The 12,612-nt window shown below is 44.0% G+C and overlaps 1 protein-coding gene across 2 annotated transcripts in view; it reads right to left on the bottom strand.

The window, feature by feature from the left end:
• Positions 1 to 11,027, bottom strand: part of COL8A2 (collagen type VIII alpha 2 chain) — a 379,634-nt gene extending 368,607 nt beyond the window's left edge. For both annotated transcript variants that reach the window (XM_063954478.1, XM_063954479.1), the window contains exon 1: positions 10,819 to 11,027. The gene's annotated coding sequence lies outside the window, so the exon portion shown is untranslated. The remainder of the gene's footprint in view (positions 1 to 10,818) is intronic.
• Between the last annotated feature and the right edge of the window lie 1,585 nt (positions 11,028 to 12,612).

Genomic DNA, 12,612 nt, shown 5'->3' with positions numbered 1-12,612 from the left:
ATGGGGCAGCACAATACAGGACATACTGCACAGAAGAGCACAATATAAAACATACAGATGGGGCAGCACGGGTGGTCTTCAGTATGCCGGCGGTCGGGCTCCCGGCGACCAGCATACCGGCGCCAGGAGCCCGACAGCTGGCATACCGACACTTATTCTCCCTCGTGGGGGTCCATGACCCCCTGGAGGGAGAATAACATAGCTTGGCGCGCGTAGCGCGCCACCATGCCCATAGCGTGGCGAGCGCAGCGAGCCCGCAAGGGGCTCATTTGCGCTCGCCACACTGTCGGTAAGCTGGCGGTCGGGCTCCCGGCCTGGTATGCTGGTCGCCGGGAGCCCGACCGCCGGCATATCATAGTGAACCCGGCAGCACAATACAGGACATACTGCACAGAAGAGCACAATATAAAACATACAGATGGGGCAGCACAATACAGGACATACTGCACAGAAGAGCACAATATAAAACATACAGATGGGGCAGCACAATACAGGACATACTGCACAGAAGAGCACAATATAAAACATACAGATGGGGCAGCACAATACAGGACATACTGCACAGAAGAGCACAATATAAAACATACAGATGGGACAGCACAATACAGGACATACTGCACAGAAGAGCACAATATAAAACATACAGATGGGGCAGCACAATACAGGACATACTGCACAGAAGAGCACAATATAAAACATACAGATGGGGCAGCACAATACAGGACATACTGCACAGAAGAGCACAATATAAAACATACAGATGGGGCAGCACAATACAGGACATACTGCACAGAAGAGCACAATATAAAACATACAGATGGGGCAGCACAATACAGGACATACTGCACAGAAGAGCACAATATAAAACATACAGATGGGGCAGCACAATACAGGACATACTGCACAGGAGAGCACAATATAAAACATACAGATGGGGCAGCACAATACAGGACATACTGCACAGAAGAGCACAATATAAAACATACAGATGGGGCAGCACAATTCAGGACATACTGCACAGAAGAGCACAATATAAAACATACAGATGGGGCAGCACAATACAGGACATACTGCACAGAAGAGCACGATATAAAACATACAGATGGGGCAGCACAATACAGGACATACTGCACAGAAGAGCACAATATAAAACATACAGATGGGGCAGCACAATACAGGACATACTGCACAGAAGAGCACAATATAAAACATACAGATGGGGCAGCACAATACAGGACATACTGCACAGAAGAGCACAATATAAAACATACAGATGGGGCAGCACAATACAGGACATACTGCACAGAAGAGCACAATATAAAACATACAGATGGGGCAGCACAATACAGGACATACTGCACAGAAGAGCACGATATAAAACATACAGATGGGGCAGCACAATACAGGACATACTGCACAGAAGAGCACAATATAAAACATACAGATGGGGCAGCACAATACAGGACATACTGCACAGAAGAGCACAATATAAAACATACAGATGGGGCAGCACAATACAGGACATACTGCACAGAAGAGCACAATATAAAACATACAGATGGGGCAGCACAATACAGGACATACTGCACAGGAGAGCACAATATAAAACATACAGATGGGGCAGCACAATACAGGACATACTGCACAGAAGAGCACAATATAAAACATACAGATGGGGCAGCACAATACAGGACATACTGCACAGAAGAGCACAATATAAAACATACAGATGGGACAGCACAATACAGGACATACTGCACAGGAGAGCACAATATAAAACGTACAGATGGGGCAGCACAATACAGGACATACTGCACAGAAGAGCACAATATAAAACGTACAGATGGGGCAGCACAATACAGGACATACTGCACAGAAGAGCACAATATAAAACATACAGATGGGGCAGCACAATACAGGACATACTGCACAGAAGAGCACAATATAAAACATACAGATGGGGCAGCACAATACAGGTCATACTGCACAGGAGAGCACAATATAAAACATACAGATGGGACAGCACAATACAGGACATACTGCACAGAAGAGCACAATATAAAACATACAGATGGGACAGCACAATATAGGACATACTGCACAGAAGAGCACAATATAAAACATACAGATGGGGCAGCACAATACAGGACATACTGCACAGAAGAGCACAATATAAAACATACAGATGGGGCAGCACAATACAGGACATACTGCACAGAAGAGCACAATATAAAACATACAGATGGGGCAGCACAATACAGGACATACTGCACAGAAGAGCACAATATAAAACATACAGATGGGGCAGCACAATACAGGACATACTGCACAGAAGAGCACAATATAAAACATACAGATGGGGCAGCACAATACAGGACATACTGCACAGAAGAGCACAATATAAAACATACAGATGGGACAGCACAATACAGGACATACTGCACAGAAGAGCACAATATAAAACATACAGATGGGGCAGCACAATACAGGACATACTGCACAGAAGAGCACAATATAAAACATACAGATGGGACAGCACAATACAGGACATACTGCACAGAAGAGCACAATATAAAACATACAGATGGGGCAGCACAATACAGGACATACTGCACAGAAGAGCACAATATAAAACATACAGATGGGGCAGCACAATACAGGACATACTGCACAGAAGAGCACAATATAAAACATACAGATGGGGCAGCACAATACAGGACATACTGCACAGAAGAGCACAATATAAAACATACAGATGGGGCAGCACAATACAGGACATACTGCACAGAAGAGCACAATATAAAACATACAGATGGGGCAGCACAATACAGGACATACTGCACAGAAGAGCACAATATAAAACATACAGATGGGGCAGCACAATACAGGACATACTGCACAGGAGAGCACAATATAAAACATACAGATGGGGCAGCACAATACAGGACATACTGCACAGAAGAGCACAATATAAAACATACAGATGGGGCAGCACAATTCAGAACATACTGCACAGAAGAGCACAATATAAAACATACAGATGGGGCAGCACAATACAGGACATACTGCACAGAAGAGCACAATATAAAACATACAGATGGGGCAGCACAATACAGGACATACTGCACAGAAGAGCACAATATAAAACATACAGATGGGGCAGCACAATACAGGACATACTGCACAGAAGAGCACGATATAAAACATACAGATGGGGCAGCACAATACAGGACATACTGCACAGAAGAGCACAATATAAAACATACAGATGGGGCAGCACAATACAGGACATACTGCACAGAAGAGCACAATATAAAACATACAGATGGGGCAGCACAATACAGGACATACTGCACAGAAGAGCACAATATAAAACATACAGATGGGGCAGCACAATACAGGACATACTGCACGGAAGAGCACAATATAAAACATACAGATGGGGCAGCACAATACAGGACATACTGCACAGAAGAGCACAATATAAAACATACAGATGGGACAGCACAATACAGGACATACTGCACAGAAGAGCACAATATAAAACATACAGATGGGGCAGCACAATACAGGACATACTGCACAGAAGAGCACAATATAAAACATACAGATGGGGCAGCACAATACAGGACATACTGCACAGAAGAGCACAATATAAAACATACAGATGGGGCAGCACAATACAGGACATACTGCACAGAAGAGCACAATATAAAACATACAGATGGGGCAGCACAATACAGGACATACTGCACAGAAGAGCACAATATAAAACATACAGATGGGACAGCACAATACAGGACATACTGCACAGGAGAGCACAATATAAAACGTACAGATGGGGCAGCACAATACAGGACATACTGCACAGAAGAGCACAATATAAAACGTACAGATGGGACAGCACAATACAGGACATACTGCACAGAAGAGCACAATATAAAACATACAGATGGGGCAGCACAATACAGGACATACTGCACAGAAGAGCACAATATAAAACATACAGATGGGGCAGCACAATACAGGTCATACTGCACAGGAGAGCACAATATAAAACATACAGATGGGACAGCACAATACAGGACATACTGCACAGAAGAGCACAATATAAAACATACAGATGGGACAGCACAATACAGGACATACTGCACAGAAGAGCACAATATAAAACATACAGATGGGGCAGCACAATACAGGACATACTGTACAGAAGAGCACAATACAGGACATACTGTACAGAAGAGCACAATACAGGCAGGGCCACTGCAAGACTTGTCAGCGTCTTAGGATAACAGTCAGCCAACTGAACCTTCTCCCACCAGATCCCACTTTGCCCACGCCTTTGTTATATAAATTCCATTACATTTCCATTCAAAGCAAAAACACACTTAAAGTGCACAAACACACAATAATTTTTATTAGCGTTATAAGATAATTACACCGTTATCACTTAGGGTGAGATGTATCAAGTATCACAAAGACATCTTTTTAATGTTCTGAAGAAGTTTCATGATGTTCAGTTTAGCTATGCTAATCCAGAAGGTCCCATGTTCTGACCTTGAACCCATAGATACATCTGTGCACAGGTAAGACATCCTGCATGATGTATCAGTGTACGGGTCTCACCTCAGAGCTCCCAGTGTATAATCAGCCAGCAGACACTTCTCTTTAGGCTTCTGACCCCTCAATCAGCGCACAACACTGGCGATTGCATAACGACATGACATGCCGTAAACACCACCCCCACCACCACCACACCATATGTGATGTTGGTTTTCATCTCCTTGGAATTGCGTTTCTGTTTCATTCCCAAGATAACAAAGCCGGGTCAGTTCATTCTCTCACATCTTGGAGCCTTGGAGACTGCAGGTGCTTCTCTCTCCTGCACGTGTCTGACTCCGCTGTCTTTGGTGACGTCAAAGGGTACTTGGGTACTCATATAGAGCCAATGTCGAGCGACCTCAGCTAATGGAATGATATCACATAGTACAGAATGACATCATTCTACAATAACTGTAAGGCCCATTGATGTCATGAGCTGTATTCTCACAATGTTCTAGGAACTTACTGAATAAAGAGCAGCGGGTGCCACCAGTGTAAAATAGAATAATAATGAATAAACAAACACTCTTAATTTTAAGTCTTTGTCTCATTGGGTTGTAGTCAGGATCCCGGCGGTCGAGATCCCAGTGGTCAGAATACTGACGCCGGGATCTCAACCGCCAGAATGCCGGCAGCACTGCCACAGCTATTCCCACTCCTGGGTGTCCACGACACCCATGGAGTGGGAAGAAAACCTGTGGCAGGCGCAGTGAGCCATGGAGCCTGCAGCGTGGCGAGCGCAGTATGGCTAACACAGTGAGCCCGCAAGGGTCTTTAGTGCACTCACCCCACTGCCGGCATTCTGTCGGTCGGGATCCTGGCCTCGGTATTCTGATCGCCGGAATCCTGTACTTAACCCGTCTTATCAGCGCCTCCCAAGGCCCAATGCCCTAGGCAGCTCCTAGAGCTGCTTAATGGTAGAGCCTGAACACATTACATACAGGGAGTAATTCAATTGTATGCCACAGCTGCCACTAGATGGACCAATTCAACTGTTGCGCAATTCGGGTATGAATAGCCGAAGAGGAACACATATCAGCTTGCAGCTTTCTGAAGTAGTGAGCTGAAATCTGTGATAAGTTGTCCTTTTTTGGGTGCCCAATGGAAGTGTGGTCACCAAAAGCAGTACTTTAGACGAGTTTAGCCATTTTGCGCAGCTAAACCCATCACTAATGGGCACGCACACATGGCACCTGCACCTATGGGGAACAATTGAATTGCTCTAATCGGCACCCATTACATTTGGGCGCCCTCAAAACCATTGAAGCTCCCTCAAAGAATGAATAATTGACCTATACATGGATTATGGAACAAATACTGTACTTGCTTTAATGGAAAGCATTGCGGTGCTGGGAGAAGTTACACATAATACTTTTTAATAACTGCCATAATAATTTTGACAATTTCATTGTCAGGGTCCCCCCACAAGCACGTTACCCTAGGGTCCCAACAACCTTAACCTGGTCCTAATACACAGACACCAGTTCACATACTTCTTAGGTGCTCTTAATAGGCTGACATCAGTAGCCACACTTCCAGAGCCGTAACTAGGCTGAAATGTGCCCAGTGCTGCTCTATGTCATCATGTTGTGTCTCTGATGTCATGATATTGCGCACAGGGGGTGGAGCCAGCGACTCCGATAAATGTAGCATTAAACAGGGCATTCTGAAAATGCTCTGTTTGGCTGTACAGACTGCAGGATACCTATTTGGATCTGCTAGCCAGAAGTAAGGGCTGTGGGTTGGTGACTGTGCCGCCCACAGAGACCTTGCTCTCAGGCCCTCATTCTGAGTTGATCGCTCGCTAGCTACTTTTAGCAGCCATGCAAACGCATAGTCACCACCCACGGGGAGTGTATTTTCGCTTTGCAAGTGTGCAAACGCCTGTGCAGCAGAGCGCCTGCAAACACATTTTGTGCAGAACAAGACCAGCCCTGTAGTTACCTATTCTGTGTGATAATTGCTGCGACGAATGACACAGTAATGATGTCATCTACCCGCCCAGCAAATGCCTGGCCACGCCTGCGTTTTTCCAAACACTCCCAGAAAATGATCAGTTGCCACTCCCATTTCCTGTCAATCTCCCTGCGTTCACCAGTGCGCCTGAAAGCGTTGCTATAACTTGTGCAAAACCATGATGCTTTTTGTACCCATATGCCGCGCGTGCGCATTGCGGTGCATACGCATGCGCAGTTTTGCCATTTTTTTAAATGATCGCTACGCAGCGAACAACGGCAGCTAGCGATCAACTCGGAATGAGGGCCTCTGTGCGGCCACACATATTGCACACCATAGTTATGGCCTAGATACTACTAACGTATTACTAATCCACAGACATCTGTACAGTACACATACCAGTACACATATGTAGCTCTTTCCTAACACACAAACATCTTGATAAATACTTTTTACCTACAACTAATTAGGATAACAACTACTGTACTTCAGAAATGTATCAAAGTACAATAAGCAGACATGGAACATACAGTACCTCTCACCTCTATCAAATTCAGGATCCTCAAAACATATCTCAAACTCTACCAACTGCTAATTCACAGATGCCACAACCCCAATATTTAGTAGGGATATGTTACAATAAATTACATTTGAAATTCTAAAATCATTTTGAGAGAATTACCTTATTGACAATGGGATATCTATAATGGATCGGGCAATGCACACCGCACACCCTGCACTTACTTACCTTCCGGAGTCCAGAACCGGTAGCCGCAGCACTGCAAAATCACCAGGAAAATGGCGCATCGTCCATTTCACGCTGTTTTGCGCATGTGCAGTAGGGAAATCACCAGGAAAATGCTGTGTCATTTTTCCAAAGACTTGCGCATGCGCAGTAAACTCTGGCACAGCGCAAGTGTCTACTAGTGCTAGAGCTGTGTAGCCAGCAAGAGAGGAGGTGAGGGACCTGAACGGAGACTGCACACATGCCCCTTCCTCTCTTGATACACTCCAGCATATGGATAATATGTTGGATGCTTGACCCCTGGTGCAAAATATACCACTTCTTAATGGCTGAATACATCTTGATCCCTCCCACCGTTAGTATATAAATTAGTGTGGCTGCTGTTGTATATTCACATTATTTCATTGATGTTTGCATTTGGTCCATGGCAAAACTTCATTTTTAAAGTAAAAACTGACAGATGTTAGCATTTCTTTGAACTTAGGGGGTCATTCAGCTTGCATCGCAATAGCGATGCAATCGTATTTTTTGCGAATGACCTCCCGCAGGTGTAATTGTGAACACCTCTGCCTGATTGACAGACAGATGCATTTGAGGAGGGGGCAATGCTCCATTTTCTAGGCGGAAACAGAGCGTTGTGGGTGTGGCGCCTAACCAATGGGGGCGTGGCTAAGTGAACGGGGGCATGTCATCTGCATTTTTGTGGCTCGCTGCGTGTCATCACATGCAGCCACTCTGATCTAAAAAAAATGGTGGCGGGTCTCCTGCTGTCGCAGCCAGGCTACGCTGGCAGGAGGCATCACAATTTCAGTGATCATGCTGTAATTGCGGCGCGATCGCAATTTCATCGTGATCGCAGTGGGTGGGCAGTAGGCTGCATGCTGGGCAGCCCTCAACATGTGATTCAAAGGACTGCAAATTCTGCTAAAAAGCAGAATTTGCAATCCTAACTGAATAACCCCCTTAGGCCCTCATTCGCAATGTTGATATCAGTGACACGGTCTTGCAGGGATCACAAATGCAGCAGGGAGGTGTTTAACATCTCCTACTGCATTTGCATTGCTATGGATTGCATTTGCAAAGCTGTCTGCGAGCAGCTTTACCAATGCAATCCATGCTAAATGAGGGGCGGGCCTATGTTCTAAAATTAATTCTGTACATCTATTACGTAGATAGCAAGACACATTCCATTCCAATGATTTATACATACTATACCATAATACAGGTTGAGTATCCCATATACAAAATGCTTAGGACCACAAGTATTTTGGATATGGGATTTTCCGTATTTTGGAATAATTGCATACTATAATGAGATATCATGGCGATGGGACTGAAGTCTAAGCACAGAATGCATATGCAGCCAGATCTGAGTCCATCTCCTCACATGCTGCGGGCCGCCCAGCACAGGGCAAGGTCACCCAGGATGTGTGAGGCCGCCTCCCGATGTGTCCGTAATTAGATAGCAGATGCATCGGAACTAAGCTCGACCCTCGGCTGTGCGACGCCATTTTTTTAATCGGAGCGACTGCGTGTGACATCATGCAGGCACTGAAAATGATCCTGGCCCACCCCGCCCTTACAAAGCCACCCCCCCCCCCACCTCTACGGTTGCCGCTGTCAATCACATCTGCATTAGAGACATGGTCTGAATAACTTCATAGGCATCAGGATACTTTTGGATCACATTTTCCAAATATATAGACAATAGAACACCATGCTCTCATGCCCTACTAATATATAAAACACCTACAGTAAATTACTCATCCTAGCACACAGACAGCAGGACACTGGTTCTACCTATAGCTATAAATGTCTTCTGACATACAGACATGACTATAGATACTGACCTTCACAACCACTTTCTGTAAAACAAATATCAAAATACCCACCTCTCATGTCCCACTAATGTACACACATCAGAGCACCTTCCTTTCCCTTCTTTACTGATGACCTGTCAACCAAATAATACTAAAAATATGAATAACAATACTAATAATAATAAAATAATGTAATTTATATAGCGCATTTTCTCCAATAGGACTCAAGGCATCAATAGGACAGACACCAAATTACTTATAGTACCTTATATATCTTCCTAATACACATAGACAGTAGTACCTCTCACATTCTCCTCATTGCCATACATCAGAACACCTATATATTACCATATGTCTGTCTAATACACAGGAATGGGAGAACCTACTGTACCTATCAGAAATTCCTAACACACAGATATCAAAACACATAATTATTATATCCTCTTAATACATTAATCATGCTTTTCACCATTACAGTGACCTTTTTATATCCCTCCTCCTAATAGAATACCTAACACTCATGTCCTGCTAATACAGACATCAAAATAGCTACAAAACAGTATCTCTCATGTCAAAGAGATCAGTGACAATAGTAGGACACCTACAGTACAGTACCAATACCTTCTGCTAAACATACAGCAGAACACTAATGTTCTAAATACTCCTAATGCAAAGACATCAGAACATCTACATCTACAGAACTTCTCATGTCCTCCTACCAATAGTAGCACTCAATCCTACTAAACTAGCAGCAGAACACCTATGTCCCACATCCTTCTGATGCACAAACAATGGAACATTTACAATATATCTCATGTCCTCCTAATACACAGATATCACAATCTAATTCACAGACATAAGGACACATATTGTACCGCTCAATACCTCCAGCTAATCATACAACAGAACAACTACTGTAAGTTCCAAAAATCTATTCCAAAATTCTAATACAAAGACATCAGAACATCTACAATGCTTCTCATGTCCTTCTAATACGCATATTCTATCTTATAAACTAACACACATACATAAGAACACCAATAATAGCACCTACATTACCATTCAATACCTCCTACAAAACATGCAGCAGAACACCTACAGTATGTTCAACATCTTCCTAATACACAGACACCAGAACACCTACAATATTTGTAATGTCCTCCTTACACACAGATATGACAATCTCATTCACAAATATAAGGTCATCAATAGTAGAACCTGTAGCATAACTCATTACCTCCTACTAAACATGCACCCTCCTAATATACACTTCATCTTAATGCTTAGACATCAGAACACAAGTCGCTTCCTCTTTATACACAAATGTATTATTTATATTGGAGGAGAGTTTATGCACCTGTTGTGCTACAGTACATAAGTTATATGAATCACCCAGACAATACAATATACAGTTAAATCTTGAGAAGATATTTTCCAACCAAAATATTCACCATGGTTCCAAATATTAGAAAATCAGTTGTCATTATTCATTTGTGGTGCATTGTCCCGCAGTGGTATACAATATAGCGTCTTTGTAGTACAGATGTGTTTTCTCAGCATCTTTCTTATGCTACACAACAAGTAGCAGCTATATACAGTGTTACAATGCAAACCCTCATTTTTAAATAGAATTTAGTTTACAAAGAGTAAGTGCTTGGAAGAGCGGCCACATAGAGCTACCGCATAGCTTACCGATGACAGCTGCTGTCTGCCTGGCATCAGGTTGTTCCTGGAGGAGACTCTGTAGCTGCGATTCTCTCCAGCGGGAACGGACAGAGCAGCTACTAGCACCTTGCAGCCTGGACGCAGTCCGCTGTGCACACTCACAGCTCAGCACAGGGGAAAGTGGAACATGTGAATTATATTCAGGATGGGTAAACTCTCTTTAAGAAAGAGGGGCGGGAATGTGTAAGGAGAGTGAAGGGGCAGAGACCGAGAGGTTTTGAGTGGATTCCAGCCCCCAGATTACTTTTCAGTTTCACAGACCCAAAAGTGTATTTTTTTTTTTTCCTTTTCTTGTTAATTTCTTCTTTCTTTCTTTTTTTTTTATTTAAAGAAAAACATAATCTTGAAAGAGGGGTGTGACCAGTTGACGGGTGGGGGCATCCATGGAAGGAGAGTACGTTAGGGAGGAGATGTTGACTGACCAAGGTGCTGTAATACCAGAAAGCTGATTCAGCTGTGATTTTACAAGTGAATAAAGCAATATGATGCATTATATAAGCAGTACTACTGTAGCTGTGAATCACAGAAAAAATAATCATTTTACTGAAATGAAGGATGTCTGTATTTTACAGGGAAAGTATTCTTTGGGGCCTCTGCAACTTATGCCAAGTACATACTTTGGAAAATTGTTGTGGGCATTTGTGAATCTCTCTATACTGTAGGTCTGGTGATGAGGTGCCTCATATAATCAGAAACTATTTACTGTAGATGTATTAGTCGAATAACCCTGGTACAGCTTCCAACACACAGTATACTAGTGACCATTTCATTTCACACCTCAGGAGTTTACAGATTTTTCTAGGCAAGCAAAATGCAGGGATCATTTAGCGTAGGATGCAAAAGCAAGTTTTGCTTTGTTCACTGCACTCCAAGCTCATACTCCATGCCTATTGCCTCTAGAGAACTTTTATTACGTTTATGACCCCTTGCACTTAGAGAGGTGGAGCTGAGATTTAGGGGTGCTAAAAAGGAGGAAGGGGAGACTCCCAAAATTTCTGGCACCCTGCCAAGGAGAGTCCCAAATTTCCTGTGACCCCCCCCCCCCCCCCCAACCCCCTCGGACACCCGGAAGAGTAGATGGCCCTCCAGCATTCCACCCACTTCCTAGTGAATTGGGCGGAATGGGGAGAACAATTCCGCAATTCATGAGTCCATCAGAAGGGGGCAGGGCCAATAACATTGATTCACTCAGTTTGCAGCATTATGCTGTGAAGAGGGCATGGCTTAATGACATTAAGTGGCTGGCCCGCCTCATCAGCAGTCAGCTTCATATCAAATGCAGACAAGTATGGACCAAATTTCCTCAGCCTATAGAGAGGGCCCCGGCAGGGTAGCGTCTAGTTTCTCTTTGTGGAGAGGACCTTTCCCATAACCCCCTGGGTCCATGTCACAATCTATTTGGAATAGTAAAGTGTGGCGAGCGGAGCAGAGCGAGACACCGAGCCTGAAGCGCGGCGAGCGTGGTGAGCGAAGCGAGCCCGCGAGGGTCCAATGCTGCATAGAAAGAAAAAAAAATACCCCAAACGAACGGAAAACGAAGAAAACATTTAGGTGCTGTAAGGGCGGAAGTTCTCTCCTGCCCTCTCGTTTTGTCACTTCCAGGTCCTGAGCACGAAGGTAACATAGACACAACCGCCCCAATAGTCACAACTGGGTGTGGTCATGCCCCCCACACGTGTATGCGCTGCCAAAGTTCAGTAAGGTCATGTTCACGCAAAAAGGCATTCCATGTTGACCACAAGTAACACACATATACGCATG

This window comes from Pseudophryne corroboree, chromosome 2 (genome assembly GCF_028390025.1).
Source record: "Pseudophryne corroboree isolate aPseCor3 chromosome 2, aPseCor3.hap2, whole genome shotgun sequence".
Taxonomy (NCBI): domain Eukaryota; kingdom Metazoa; phylum Chordata; class Amphibia; order Anura; family Myobatrachidae; genus Pseudophryne; species Pseudophryne corroboree.
Note: the sequence above shows the minus strand (reverse complement) of the source record. Positions and strands in the feature narration are given on the sequence as shown.